The 12,668-nt window shown below is 47.3% G+C and overlaps 2 pseudogenes; one reads left to right on the forward strand and one right to left on the reverse strand.

The window, feature by feature from the left end:
- Window positions 1–2,751: 2,751 nt before the first annotated feature.
- Window positions 2,752–9,713, forward strand: LOC120694131 (annotated as a pseudogene).
- On the reverse strand, window positions 9,607–11,986 carry LOC120694133 (annotated as a pseudogene).
- Window positions 11,987–12,668: the final 682 nt, after the last annotated feature.

A 12,668-nucleotide genomic window follows, 5' to 3' on the forward strand; every position in this document is an offset into this window, starting at 1 on the left:
CGGCAGCAATTTCTGGAACCATTATTTTAATCTATAAATATGACAAAAGGGACAGTAAACATGTAGCTAAGGTCATGACCTTATTATATTATTAGAATAGTGAGTAGTAACCAACAATTTGTTGGTGCTATAATTAGATACCATGGACAAAAACAACAGACAAGTATTGTGCGGAAAAATCTAATGTAACATGTTGAAAATGAATAGTGTAGTTTGTCTCTTCTATTTCTTGTGGTCATTCCATATTTGGAGAGAGCGTCTCATCCAGACCGGATCTAATCCCTCGTCATCTGTGTCATGAACCATCAGGTCCCCAGCACGTAGAATAATGGAGTCAACGCTACTACACCGAACTTAAATTTAAATTTTTAAGATGGTTTTGCCGGTGCGATTTTGGATTTTATTTGGTTTGCAATTGTACTTTTTTGTGTGGTTTATATTTGAATTGCAATAACCTGAAGCTTAAACTTAACGTAACCTCTAGTTTGGGCTTTAACCTTACTTAGCCTAGCACTACTAGAAAAAGGGTTATGGGCACCGGTTGGAAAGATCCTTAGGGACCGGTTGAAAAGTTTTTCAACCGGTACCTCGAAACCGGGACCTTTGGGGTTGCTCTAGGACACCAGGTATTTTATTCTGTGCTCAAGACCACCTTAGGTACCAGTTGGAATGACCAACCGGTACCTCAGAGACTGCCACGCTGACGCATGCGAGCAGCCCCTTTGATACAGATTGGTCTTTCCAACCGGTACCAAAGTGTTTCCTCATTTCTCCCATATCCAGTTTTATTTAATTTGTTAATTACCGATTATTCTTTTGGAATTGCTACATGTACCTGAGCTCTACAGTACTATACATCAATTGGTCGTGTTCGAATTCAAAGAATATTGAAAAATAACTAAAAGTCAAATACAATCATATAATAAAGTTATTTAGCTATAATAATATATTTACAAATATACAAACAACATGACATCACATTTACCAATTTTACAAATATATAAACATGCATCCGAACTTCCGGCTCGAAAACCTGTTAATGCAGCCGACCTGCTAATTAAGCGTTATATGGCAAATTCATACCTGAACTATTATCTTATTTTTTGACTTCGGATTAATCTTCTTTCAGTTAATCATATCTCGAAAAATATTCTAATTCATCTGTATCGAATTTCTGCAGGTTCCAAGTAGAATGTCAACATTATTTTGCAGATCTTCAAGTCAGTTAATGGTAAAGACTCATACGTTTTTTTTTCTCGAACACACAGGAGAGTTGCGCATCTTTATATTAAGAGAGGACATTATGTTTTTTCAGATCCATAATGTGAGATAAGATTTTAGTTGACAACTTACTTAATATACTGTGGTACTGAGCAGAATATATGGGGTGCTTGCAAAGCTAGTACGATTTTAGTCGAGAGGTGTTCTGTTACTCAAAGTGATGACTGACGCACTTCTTTCCCTTTCACATTTGGCTTTCACGATTAGGATGATGACAAGCATTTTAACGAGGGACAAAAATACATTAAAAAATGTATCGGTGCAAAACCACTGAACTCCAAAGTTGGATTGCAAAATATCCTTAGCGGATAATACTTCTGTGTACTAGCATAGGGTATCTGTTCCTAGTCGTCTAGAGGAAAAATTCAAAAGATGCGATGCATCTCAAACTGAAGTACATGGGTGAACGCCTTCCTTGTCTCTGCAATCATTGTTTGTCAACTTGGTTGCATCTGAGGGCATCTAGCCAACAAGAACCTTCAAAAGTGATATCTTCTGGATGTTTGATCTTGGCAAGATCTTGAACATATTTTTTCTACAAAGGCCACATAAAAAAAAGATCAGTAGTCCTCCAAGGAGAAAAAAAGGCATTCGCAATGTCTACTGGCATCACAAAAGGACCTGAGCGAAGTATAACACTCACCTCATACGTAAACCGGGATGACTGTGTGTATACAAGTGAGCACCATCCAATGTTAGGGAGCCCTTGGTCCACAACTTCTTAAGATGGCACGCCTGCACCTGCCAATCAACAGGTAGATCATAGGGTGAGTATGTAGGCTACAAGTTGCAACATCTGAAGTTGCTCCAGCGAAGCGTAATGCCATGTTGGCTACACTACATACTCCGGTACGAGAAACTCTACGGGACTGTGCATGTTTGCCGTGTGCCAGGGGCACACGGCAAACAGCGCACGGCATACAACGGCCGACAAGAGTTTATTTGCCGTGTGCTACATTTCGGGCACACGGCAAACACTTTGCCGAGTGCTTTTCTTTGCCCACGGCAAAATAAAGTGCAGTGCTCGAAACCCCATTGAAAAGGGCATTTGCCGTGTGCCGTAACGGCCTGGCACACGGCAAACAATGGCACCTTTGCCGTGTGCCCTGGCCCTGGCACACGGCAAAGGTGTCTTTCAGGCTATTTTTTTATTAATGGCGTATATATGACCACAATCAAATATACAATGCTTATACAGTTCATATATACGGCGATACAAATCCAGATAATATTCGATACAAATCCATACAATAGTCGATACAACTCCATACAATAGTCGATACAACTCCATACAATAGTCGATACAATACCAAAGTCCAAATGCAGAGTTGCATAAACTACAAAAAATATGGTGATCTATGACGAAAATTTTATGACATTTTAATGAAGCGTCACTATTGTACACAATATATGACGAATTTAAAGGTATAGACCCTAGTCCTAAACCTTTGTAACGTGTTTCCCCGCCGCCGTATGTGCGTCCGCCCCCTCGCCAACCTGGACCGCCGGCACCGCACCCGTCTCCGCCCCGATGTCGTCGAGGACGCCCACGGCGGGGTCCCGCGGCGCCGCTGGCGCTGGCGGAGGCCGGAAGAAGCAGGCGGCGGCTAGTGGCGCGAGGCCGGCGCCGAGGCAGCACGTCCGGATGATCCAAGAGCACCTGGCGCGCGCGCGCGAGGAGGAGCGGCGCGCGGAGGAGGGGCGCCGGGAGGAGGAGGCAAGGCGCGCCGAGGAGGAGCGCAGGGCCAGGGAGGAGGCGGAGAGGCGCGCCGAGGAGGAGAGGAGGGCGCGGGAGGAGGAGAGGCGGCGCAAGAGGCAGGAGGAGGCGCGGAAGCGGGCCGAGCGGGAGGAGAAGCGCCGGATGGAGGATGCGCGAAGGCGGCTCGGCATCGCCGTCCCTGATGCCGCCAGCGGTGAGGGTAGGCACAGAAGGCCCGTGTATGAGTCGAGAAAGTCAAAATCACAGCCCAAGCATCAATCTGGAACTAATTTGGGAGAAACTCATGTAATTGAGAAGCAATTGGAGGACATGCAGAGCAATGCTTCCCTGGAAGATACTGATGGAGTAGTTGTTGATGTGCTGGAATTGAGCAAGGAACAGATTACCCAACCATTATCAGAAGATAGCAGTGGAATCGACGACGATGATGCTTGGGAGAATAAGAGCTTTGGCGAATTTGATGCTCAGTTGTGTGGTGATTCTCCCCCTTTTGGAGAAGAGGAAGATGAGCGAACAGAGGAAAACATGTGTACTCTGCTGCTCCGATTGCTGACTCGATGAGTTTATCTGATGATATGGGGGAAGATGTGGTCTCTATCCTTCAGGATGATGGTTCAAGCAATGGCATTGATAGGGAGCTTCGAGCACCAATATGTTGTATCCTTGGGCACGTGGATGCTGGAAAAACAAAGCTGCTTGATTGCATCCGGCGAAGCAATGTTCAGGGTGGAGAGGCTGGGGGAATCACACAGCAGATTGGTGCAACCTACTTACCAGTTGAGAATATCAGGGAGAGGTCCTCCCTGAAAGCTGAGGCCACAATCAAGGTTCCTGGTTTGCTTGTAATTGACACCCCTGGCCACCAGTCATTCAGTAACATGCGCTTGAGGGGATCAAGTTTGTGTGACATTGCTGTAGTGGTTGTTGATATTACGCGTGGGCTGGAGAAGCAGACCATTGAGTCCCTTGATCTTTTGAAACACCGCAACGTGAGGTTTATTGTTGCCTTGAACAAGGTTGATCGGCTGTATAGGTGGAAGACTTGTCCCAATGCACCAATAGCAAAAGCGCTCAAGAGCCAATCTGAAGATGTCCAAAGCGAATTCAAATGGAGGGTAACTGAGGTATGTACATGTCATCCTGTGCATTGATTTGCTACCACTGATCAATTGATTTGATCTTTTTTTCATAATTTTGTTAATTTAACAGGTTGTAACACAACTTAAGGAAAATGGCTTCAACGCCGCCCTGTATTATGAAAACAAGAGGATGAAAGGAGTGGTGAATATTGTCCCAACTAGCGCTGTAAGGTCTGTTAGCTATATTCTGTGCTCAATTGTTTTATTTAGGTTATTTCAATATATTTCTATAATTTTATTTCTGTCTAACTTGTACCCTAATATCCTCCAGTGCTGAAGGCATTCCAGACCTTCTGCTGCTGCTGGTGCGGTGGGTGCCAGAAATAATGATGGAAAGACTGACATATGCCAATAATGTAGAGGTTTGTTTCTTGAGCCATTACTCTGTCAACTTTCCTTTTGATTGGCATTATGAGTATGGACATCTTTCTATTTTTTGAGAGTTTGTATTAAAATTTAAATCACACTTCAGCAACTGATTTTGTTACATAGATCATTATTCATTGCAAGGCGATGTAAATGTGATTTTGTTGCCATATATGTTTATTTCTGTCAGTGTACTGTGCTGGAGGTCAATGAAGACAAAGATTTCGGAACTACTATTGATGTAGTGCTGATTAATGGTGCACTTCGTAAAGGTGATCAAATAGTTGTTTGCACCAAACAGGTATGTTCTTCTTTATTGTTAAAAATTCAAAATGCAGCCTTGAATGTTGCCTCATCTGATTTCAGAACCTTTTCATTTTCATCTGCAGGGGCCTGTCACAACCAACATAAGATATTTGTTGACACCTTATCCCATGAAAGAACTGAAAGCTAAGGTGAGTGAATAATGAAATCATTTTGTTTTGTTCCTGCATATCTTTTTGGGTGTAGTTAGCAGCACATAGTAACATACATGGGTGTAATAATTTTTTTAAAAAGCTATGGTTGTAATATTTTGTATATTATTATCTTATCAACTGTTTATGTATTATCGAGAACTAGAATATCAGTCTGTACCTTGTTGCAAAGATTTACAAAACCTTCTGGACATCAGCATTAATACTTGTCCAGTAACAGTTAGCATATACAATTTAGTCTAATTTACGGACTCTAGAATCTAGGTACATATGCACTCAATAGTCATGTTTGTGCTTGCTGCTAATGCTGTTCTACTATAAATTCGTACTTCCAAATGTCAGGATGCCTCATTTTAATCCTATGTTTTAGAAGGACTCTGAGACAATGTGTTACCATTGTTCATTTTTTATCATGGATATAGTTTGTATCATTGCTGGATCAGGTATTACATCTCAGATTTTTTTCTTTTGACATATAACCATCTGCGAACCCCTTCAGGATACAACTTTGTTGGCACAACATTTAGCTAATGCATATTTGCATATTCCACATTCATGCATGTTTCATTCTTGCATCAGATTAATATCTTGATGTTAAAACAGATTAGTTTTCCCCTGTCATTCGCAACAAGGTTAAATAGTTTTTTAAGAACTTTGATTTGAAGAACTTGTGGACATTTGCACTTCCTTTATTTCTGGCTCATCAGCCGTGTATACAAGCTATCTGTAACTGGTATTCTGTTTGTTTATTTGTTTGGAGTAATTTTACAAGATCTTTCAGACATCGGTGTTTTTATGTTTCTTTGATTGGGAGTAGTTTAAGTAGGCTGGTGTGCAGCTGAGACATACACATTTGCATCACCTAAACCTGAAACTTCATAGATACATCGATAAAAAAAAATCACGACAGAAACAACAAAAGGGCCTCAAAAAATATAATGTAAGTTAACTACCATGAATACATGATCACTAATTATAACGGAATTTTTTGGATAAGTTGATTCCGTTCTTCGTGTGGTTGAATAGTTATCACCGACTGCTGAGTTTGAAACCACAACTTGATTCCAAATATCTGGAATTCTATGTTTCCATTCATGCTTTTCCCTGTATCCTAATTTGAACTTTGTAAAGTTTGTGAATGAAAGGTGTGAGTTTTTAAGTAGTCCTTGCTGGCATATTCAATATTCCTAGTTACTTAAAGTAAAACTATGTTTTATTGTATGTGCCTTAGAATTTTAATTGGGTGGATGAGGAAACATGACTTTAATGTTTTTGCACTGAATCAAGAATAATTCTTTCGGGTGTTCTGACTAGCATATCCCTGTGACTTCTCAATCAGGGAGTATATAAGCATCACGAGGAGCTTAAAGCTGCCCAAGGGGTAAAAATTGCAGTGCGAGTAGTTCTAATTTTTATTATCATTTATTTATGAAAAACTCCAATTTCCAAAGTACTCGTTTGCTTATTTTATCTTGAGTAAAATGCACTGAGGGTCCTTAAACTAGTTGACCTGTTCTGTTTAGGTCCATGAACTTCGAAAGTGCATTTTTAGGTCCACGATCTATTTAAGTGTGTCAATTGAGGTCCAAAACGTCTTTGACCAGTATTGACCGCCTACGTGGACCGCCAAGTCGGATCTAACATGGACTGGGCCTGTTGCGAGAGCGGGGCATATATGCAAAACACCCCCTCTCCTCCCCGCCGCGCTCAGCCGTCCGCACTCGTCGCCGAGGGAGCAGGGGAGGGTCGCCGACGGAGCCTGGCGCAGCCCTCCGTGGCTCCATGGGCGGACGGAGTTGCGGTGTTGGCGAGATGGAGCGGCGGCGGCCTCTCCCTCCTCTCCTCCCCTGCGCCGGCTCCGCCCCATACCCTGCTCCATCTGTCGCCGCCCCCCTGCAGCTCGCGCGGGGCCATGGCGGCGGCGGCCGGAGCCGAGTGTGGCTATGGCGGGGTTCACCGCATGCGAGGGCGAGCGAAAGCGCAGGGGAGGAAGAGCAGCCGGAGCCGCTGCTCTGTGCTGCCGCTGCCTGGACGCGCGCCCCCCACAAGCCCGCGAGCCTGCACCGGCCTCCCGCGCGCCGCCGATCCCGCGCTGGCCCGCCTAGATTCGCGCACGCCTCCCTAGCTTCTTGCGCGCGCCGCTCCCTACTGCAGGCCTGCGCCGCCCGCGAACCGCTCCCGCTCCTCCACGCCCTGCGCGCCGCTCCGGCCGAGCTCGAGCGGGCCTGCCATGGAGTAGGAGAGGGGGCCCGGGTCGCCCTGCCTCCGTCGCGCGTGGGCGAGCCACCCGCGGGCCGTCCGCACTACTCCGCCGCGCCCGAGGTTGTCAGGGGAGGGCCGGGGATCCGCGGCGCTCCGCCCAGTCGCCTCCACCTTCTCGCCTCGCGCGCGCCCCGGACACGAGCAGGGGCCGTGGCCGCCGCGAGAGCAGAGGGAGGCCGCCGCCGCCTCCTTTGACGCCGCCATCCTCCGCACCTCCTCGCGCCGCCGGTGCCAGCGCGCGGGCCAGCTAGTGGTGGGGAGGGGGGGGCAGCGAGCCGGGGAGGGGCGGCGCGGCTCGATTTGCTCTTGCGGAGAAGGGAAGGGGCTCGCCGCGCGCGTGCCCGGCCCTGCTGACCACGGAGAGCAGGGGCCGCGGGCGGCGCCCTGCTCTGCCCCCCGTGAGCTCGCGCGGGAGGGAGAGGAGGGGGAGGGCGCCGTCGCCATGGCCGGCGGCCAGAGACGACGGCCGAGCTCGGTCGCGCCGCCGGGGGAGGGGGGCACGCCGCGCCGCGCCGGATCGGCCGGCGGCGGGGCGCCCTCCGCGCCACGGGCCTCCGCGGCGAGGGAGGAGGAGGACCAGGGCGGCGCGGCGAGGGAGGAGGGGAGAGGCCACGGCGCCGCGGAGCTGAGGCCGGAGGAGGGAGGGAGGAGGGGCGCGCCCATGGCCGGCGCAGGGAGGGAGCAGGAGCGCCCATGGCCAATGCGCGGGGAGGGAGCCGAGCAGCGGCCAGGCAGGAGCCGAGCAACAGGGCTGCGGCGGCCGCACGGTGCGGGAGCAGAGGAGGAGATGAAAGGACGGGGAGAATTGAGGAAGGCTCGGCTCGGGAGGGTCAATGTGCAAATATGTTGTCCACGTTAGATCCGACGTGGCGGTCCACGTAGGCGGTCAACGCTGACAGAGGCGTTTTGGATCTCAATTGACACACTTGAATAGATCATGGACCTAAAAATGCAATTTCGAAGTTCATGGACCTAAACAGAACAGGTCAACTAGTTTAAGGACCCCTAGTGCATTTTACTCTTTTATCTTTTTTAGGGACTGCGACATGCTATAGCAGGCACTGCTCTCATTGTGGTGAAACCTGGGGATGATCTGGAACAAGCTGAAGCCGCTGCAGTGCAAGAAATCAGTAATGCCAACAGCCTGTTCAATGAGGATGAAAGGGGTGAGGGTAATGATGGAACAGCAATAGAAGAAATAAGTAGGATCAAAACTTGCAAGGAGGGTGTCTATGTGCAAGCATCTAGTCTTGGAACCTTGGAAGCCATTATTGAGCATTTGAAGACCCTTTCTTTGGACATTCCTGTTGGTGGTTGCAACTTAGGCCCAGTGCACAAGCAGGATGTCCTGAAAGCGACTGCTATGCTGAAGAGGAAAGAAGAGTATGCAGCCATCTTGGCCTTTGATGTCAAAGTAATGCCTGAGGCTTTTGACCTTGCAGCTGAGTCAGGGGTGAAGATTTTTATGGCTCATACGGTATACAAGCTTGTTGACAGCTTTACTGATCACATTAAGAAACTGAAGGAAGAGAAGAAGAAGCAATATGCAGCTGAGGCAGTGTTCCCATGCACCCTTAAGGTTCTGCCAAACCATGTCTACCATAAAAAAGATCCAATTGTTTGTGATGTTGAAGTTTTGGAAGGCGTTGTCAAGGTACTTTGATGAGCCCTTTGTTCTGAGTATGTTTATTCTTAATGATGAATTTGCAAAATTGATTACTACCAGTTAATGTGTGAATACTTGTATTTCAGGTGGGAACCCCAATTTGTGTCTCTGTTCCAAGCAAGGATAGAGATGCAGACGTGGTTCATAGCCTTGGGAGGATATCTTCCATGGAAACATCCAATGGAAAGCCGATTGATTCTGCCAAGAAAGGAGTAGTGTCGATAAAGGTACGAGCATTCAATACAATTTTGTAGTTATGACAAGTGAAAACTCGAAACAAAAATGCTAACAAATTTCATCTCCACTGCCAGATAATTGGGGAGAACCCTCAGGAGAGGTCCCGATTGTATGGACGCCATTTTAATGCCGACAACGAGCTGCTCAGCCAAATCTCTAGGAAATCTATTGATGTGCTGGAAGAGTATTATCAGGTATGTTGCTAGTACTGGTGCTATCAGTAAGCTTGTACAACTCTTCTACTCTTTGATGTATACATCTAACGCATGTGAATTTGTTTTGCTGCAGGATGAGATGACTGATGAAAATTGGCAGCTGATCCGCAGGCTAGAGAAGCAATTTGGGATACTCTGAAGCCTTGGAAGATTCCTCTAGCATCTGCTCCTTTAGAGCTGCCCTCTTTCTTTTCTATGTTTTGTGTAGTTCATTGAGACACTGGAACACTGGAATATTCATACGTTTTTTTGGTTTGTTCATGGAGGCACTTGAACGGAGTTATACTTGTGTTGTTCAAATCTTTATGTTAAAATCAATAATAGATGCTTGATATGTTGAAGTTTCTGAAATCAAGGGATGTGCTGTGCAAACTCGTTACAATGAATTTAGCATTGGTATCAAATGCCTTCCTATGCCCTGCTGAAGCAATGAGAACAGCGACCGCGACGACGAACATCAACAACGAACATCAACAGCGGAAAGCAACAGGTATGTCTTCCTTGATGACAGTCGGTATTCCCCAAAGAGGATGAGGCCCCAGAATGTGCTTACAAGTGGCAACGCCTGGAAGACCAAATGTTGAATCAGAAGTTTGATGAGATAAATATGAACGAGTGACTGAAGCTCTGAATGGGTAAAATACCTGGACTGCATCAGCAGCTGCATACCCAGCAGCCTGGCCGCCCATGAACTGAAACCCGTTCCCAAACCCACACAGGAGTCCTGCCAGTAAGGCCCAATGCCTGCCCTTCCAGTCCCTGGCATATGCTCCGACAGTTGATGCCGGCACACCGGCCATTGTGTGGTACAAGAACCAGACATTGAGGCACACCCCGAGCGCGAAACATGACACCGAGAAGTAGAAGAAGGCGGTGTAGACCACCAGGTGTGGGACACCCTTCCTCAGGGCGTGCCACTGGTTGTTGGTGGCCAGGTTGATCGCCGGCGAGAAGAGGGAGAAGCAGGCTCCGGCGAGGAAAACCAGGCTGAGCCCTATCAGCCTGTGGGATCCAAATACCTGAATTGGGATTTCACACTGTCAGGCATGATGCTGCATGGATGCAGGGTTCAGTTTTTTTTTCTTTTTCTAGAAGAGAGCAACCTTGATGGACCGTCTCCCCTCGACCTGAATGATGAACTCTGCAGTGCCCGGTTTCGGTTCATTGGAAGCGCTGTACTCTTCTTCATGGCCGTCCATTGGTTCTTCAGGATCAGGAAGCAACTTTGCTGAAAATTGAACCAGGTTTCTTCTTAACCTCTGCATGATTGAACCAAGTAAGTTGAGCTTCCAAACGATCAAATGCTACCTTCGTCAGAAACGTCACTGCTGAGCTCGATGTCTGCATTCTTCCTGCAAATGTTTAGATATTCTTGATACCAAGGAGACGCTTCTGTTCATCATCCTTGGCATTGGAAGAATGGACGGCCGCGCCAAGGAACACCGCAATGAGGAAGCACACGACGCCGGGGAAGAGTATCTCGGCTCGATTTATGCGGCCATCAAGGAAGTAGTTGATTGTTGTCCCTGCAGATGAGTGAACTCTAAACTGCTCAGATCAGAAGTTGTCAAGAGCCTGCTGAGTTTCACACTGACAAAAGATTCAGAGATGCCTACCTATGACTACCGTCATGCTTGAGCAGATGATGTTTGTCACTGACAGACCGGCAAACGCCCACGCGTACTGCGAGACAAGATTTCCAAGACTGAGAAAAAGGCCGCCAGCCATTGCCATTAGGGCTGAAGGCCAATTATCCTGCATCTGCCAGCATCACATTTCGAATCAAAGAAAGATTTTTCTGAAGATGACCCAGAAATAAAAATTTGAATGCTTCTGGATCAGAAAGCACTCTTCATCTGACACGGTCACCCTCGATCTCGAAACATTCAGGTTCCGCCAGCTGAAATAGCAGTGACTTCAGAAGCTGAAAACATACGAAGACTGACCTGGCTGAGCTGAGTGAAGAAGCTTGGCAAGCCAGGCCTGCTCTCCCCAGGCTGCCCAAACGCGACGGCGAGGAGGACGGCGGCGAGGAGGTTGGTGACGGAGTAGTCGAGGTAGGTGTGCTGGGGCAGCCGGCCTCTGCGCTCCAGCAGCGTCAGGAGAGCCGGCCAGGTGCCCAGGAGGAAGAGGGACGCGACCATCAGCGTGGCGGCGCCGCCCCTGTCCTCGACGGTGACGGGCATCTCGGTCGACGGCGACGGAGAAGAACCGACGCCGAGAGATCTCGGATATGTGCAGAAGATGCCGCGCGAGCGTGATGAGTTGCCGCGAGATCTCGCCCAGCTCTGGTCAAGCTAGCATGTTGACCCGAGAAGGGAGATGCTGCTGCCGTGATTGGATAAAATATTCGTCTGAGTCCTCCAGATTTTCTCCAGCAGTTTCAAGCATGTTTGACTCTGCGATTGAATAGGTTCAGTCGGTGATTATGATTACAGGCAGGGTACTATTCTACCACTAGACGTTGTTTTCCAATATGTAGCCCCTAGAGTTCTCTGTTTATCCTCTTCCTTAACTCCCACCACTCAGCAATGTAATCGCCGAGATACAATTCTGTAATTGTTCTCCAATGCAATGAATCAGGTGGGGAAGAGTTTTTCCCGTTGAACTGTCAAAAAAAAATTATGATTACAGGCATATACATATTCGTTTTTGTACTGCTTAGATAAGAAGACAACTTATCCGGCTGGACTTTGTAAAATTTAGAGTTATGTTTTTTAGCGAACTTCCCTTAACACGTATTTTATTAAGAGGAAAAGAACTACGAAAGAAGCTCCGAAGTGCGGAGTTATAAGCATACCACTCAGGCAGTGGCACTGGCACCACAAACTTAAGAGAAAACGACCACCGCCGCCCTAAACGAACAAAGAAGTAAAATTCCACCACCGCCGCACAAACGGCCAGCCCAAAACAAACCACAGCAGCAACCACCCTGCAAACAAAAGAATGGTGAAATGCAGAAAACACCAAGAATGAAGCTAGCGGCCCCAGCAGGCAGCAGCACGGATAGAACTTCAAGATGACGCCTCCTGGAGGTGTCCCCATTGTTAGCACAAACAGAAGCCGTGCATGGTTTTCGCCAAAGACCCATCTCCATGCTGGACAATGCCGTCTACCGTGATTATTTGAGCACTATACTTCAGGCCACCAACCAGCTCTAATATAATTCCTATTTCTAGGTGCCACGCACTTGTTGCATTTATTTATCATAAAAATACAAACTGATTTAGCTCGCTCATACAGGGTCATTCAAGGTCATCAAGCAATCCATCTACCGTGATTGTCGTTTCTCCTTATAAATAGTTG

Source organism: Panicum virgatum, unplaced genomic scaffold (assembly GCF_016808335.1).
Source record: "Panicum virgatum strain AP13 unplaced genomic scaffold, P.virgatum_v5 scaffold_3456, whole genome shotgun sequence".
NCBI lineage: Eukaryota > Viridiplantae > Streptophyta > Magnoliopsida > Poales > Poaceae > Panicum > Panicum virgatum.